This window comes from Galeopterus variegatus, unplaced genomic scaffold (assembly GCF_000696425.1).
Source record: "Galeopterus variegatus unplaced genomic scaffold, G_variegatus-3.0.2 Scaffold788, whole genome shotgun sequence".
Lineage (NCBI taxonomy): Eukaryota > Metazoa > Chordata > Mammalia > Dermoptera > Cynocephalidae > Galeopterus > Galeopterus variegatus.
Genome location: NW_007726899.1, coordinates 182,209 through 185,235, shown reverse-complemented (window position 1 = coordinate 185,235; position 3,027 = coordinate 182,209). Strand labels below are relative to the sequence as shown.

The following is a 3,027-nucleotide window of genomic DNA, read 5'->3' as shown; positions in this document are numbered from 1 at the left end:
GTCGGTCCGGCAGTTGGTCGGGGGGCCGGTGACTCGTAGCTCGGTCCTCACCTCTCGTGTTCGAGGGTGGGAGGGACACGGGAGCGGTCCGCACACCTGAGCCGCCCGGAGAGGAGCCGCGCCCCCGCATCCAGGTCAGTGGGCTCCCTCCAGGGCCCGGGCTCGCCGCCCGGTCGGGACTGGGATCCGCGACAGGGGCATTGCCTGGGGAATAGAGCCCCCAGATGCGAGAGCCACACTGGATGTGGGGTTCAGTGCCTCTTTGGGCCCCGGGGCCTGTCCCAGGCGCGAGGACGGGGCCCTCTTCTACCTTGTCCAGGAGACTGGGAGGAGGGGATATAACTCCTGTGGATTTGCTTCGAATCTCCACCCCACCCTGCGTGGTGTCCGCGGACAGTCCGCGCTCCTGCAGGTGCCAGGACGGCCGTGGAGATGTGCAGGGTGGTCGGTTTCCTCAGGGTTCTGCGCGGGTGTGTTTGAGCTCTGCTCAGCCCCGGGAGCCCCGGCGTGAACTAGGGAGCCCCAGGTGGAAAGGATGCCTTAGGTCTATCTCCCCAGGCAAATGTCTTTTGGACAGAGCGTGTGTCCAGATGCAGCGCTGCGGCTGGGATCAGTTCTACGCTGTAATTACAAAAATGCAACATGCTTTTCAGAATCTCAAGCCACTGGTCCCAGTAGACTACCAGATGGGGAGGGTCCTGTTTGAAAGTGGTCTCCTTCCCTCATGATATCTCCATTTCATACCCGCAGTTTTTCTTCAGATGACAATAAAATTATATATTTAAAGACCAGAACTTTTAAAGTTTGGGTAGGCTTGAAACAGGCATTCTAGACAGTGTTTAATCCTCTTACAAAACAAATCCAATTATATTTTTACTTTTATTTTTATTTATTTATTTTTTTTTAAAAGATGACCGGTAAGGGGATCTTAACCCTCGACTTGGTGTTGTCACCACCACGCTCAGCCAGTGAGCGAACCGGCCATCCCTATATGGGATCCGAACCCGTGGCCTTGGTGTTATCAGCACCGCACTCTACCGAGTGAGCCACAGGCCGGCCCATATTTTTACTTTTAAAGCGCTTAAAGATTTGGTATAGATCTTTCTCCCATTCCATATTTTGATCTACTTCCTGTCTTTCTCTCCATCTCTCTCCTTGCTTGACCCTTCCCTAATTGATTGTAATAGAAATCTGAAGTGTTACCAAATTTTATGGTGTAGTTTGTGAAGTTCAGTGCTCAACTACAGAAAGATAGTTGGTCATAGACAAAATTTATCTTCAGCACACTCAGTCTTTGATTACTTATAGTGTATGAAAAACAGGAAATGTTATTGGATTTAGAAATGATTTCTCTTTTGAGCTTGAGGGCAGCTCATTTGTATTCGGCTTACATTCATATTTAAAGACTTTGAAGTGGGAGATGAGGGAGATTGGTGAGTTTTTCCACTTATTGCATTCATCTATGATTTTATTTAACATATTTTAATTAGTAGTAGTATTGCTTTGAGATTTGGTGATGTGTCCATTATTAGCTGAGGGGACAAGCTGAGTATCATGGTCTCTACTGGGCTGGCATGAAATAAATGACATGAAGGAGGTAGGAACAAAGTTGTGGGAATTCCTATCTTTTATCTGAGCAGGGAAAATCTGGGATGGACCTTAAAGGATTTCTCTTGGGTTTCTCCAGGCAGAGGTAGATAGAGCATGGCTGGGGCTGTGAGAGCTGTGTAGGCAGGCAAGCATGGATGAGCTGTGAGAAGTGGCTAGTGGTCCAGCTTGGCTCCTGTGGCAAGTGGTAGACAATAAAGGTGGTGGCAAGGGTGAACCATGGTCCCTAGTATGCCATGAATGCCTGGTGAGAAGTCTGGACTTTGTCTGAAGGCATGGGAACCAATAAAGGGTTTTAAGCAGGGGATTGACTGATGGTTCTGTGAACTTTGCAAACTTGGTGATATTGGCCCTTGACCCTCCCAACTCCCAGCCTGATATGGGGAAAATCCGGTAAATATTTGTGGAATGAATGATCAGCCCACACTTTAGATCAGTGGTTCTCAAACTTTATCAAGCAGGAGAATCACCTGGAGATTTTGTTCAAGTGCAGATTCTGATTCAGTAGATCAGGCGTGGGATCCGACATTCTGCATTTCTAACAAGTTCTCAGAGAGTGTTGATCACTTCACTATCTGTAGCAAGGATTTAGAGTTCCAAACCTGGCTATGTCTCAGAATTGCCCTGGGAGCTTTGTGACCCATGCTCAAAGCTTTGTTTTTATGAGGGTTCTCTAGGTGATTCTGATGACAGCCAGGTGGGAATTGCTGTAGTGACCTCTGGAAATGCCTTGGGAAGCAATGACCAAGGGAAAGAGATCCTGGGGGTGGGGAGTCCAGTTTGAGACTGGAAAACCAATTCAGGGTAGAAGTGATGGAGCCTTATTTTGGGCCTGACAGAGTGGCAAAGACGGGATAGGTAGGAGAGTCCCTGGAGGGAGAGAATCTGTAGGAGAGGGGGGACTAAGGAGTGTGAGGTGTCAGCCTCTAACAGATTGGGCAGATAAGTGAGGACGGAGGAACAATTCTGGGAAAATTCAACTTTGGACATGATGAATGGTGTACCCTTTAGACGATAATATTTGTGATAAAATTTGGAAGTTGTTTTTTACTTGACCTTAAGATTTTTTTTTTCCTGAGATACAAATCTTTTCATGACATTCTCCTGCTTAAAATCCTCTGGTGGATCCCCTAATACAAAATATGAGAAGGAAGAGCTAATATAAACATAACTGATGAGATATTTAAGCTTTTATTAAGTTCCACAGATTGTGCACCCTCATTCAAGATGTGACACTCAGTCACCCCTTAGTGTGGGCACAACTAGGCTGGCAGCTTTGTTTTTTACTGAATCACTATTTTCCTGCTTCCTCCTTCCTACAGACAGTTCCACTTCTCTTGGCCTTTCTGTTTCCTAGATCATTCTTTGATTTCAATACTTAATGGCACTTATGTGTCTCTGTTTTCACAGAATCCAAGC

The 3,027-nt window shown here is 46.8% G+C and overlaps 1 protein-coding gene across 1 annotated transcript in view; it reads left to right on the top strand.

The window, feature by feature from the left end:
- Positions 1–75: 75 nt before the first annotated feature.
- The window catches only part of PPFIBP2 (PTPRF interacting protein, binding protein 2 (liprin beta 2)), a 146,238-nt gene continuing 143,286 nt past the window's right edge, over positions 76–3,027 (top strand). The window contains exon 1 of the mRNA XM_008572467.1: positions 76–134. The gene's annotated coding sequence lies outside the window, so the exon portion shown is untranslated. The remainder of the gene's footprint in view (positions 135–3,027) is intronic.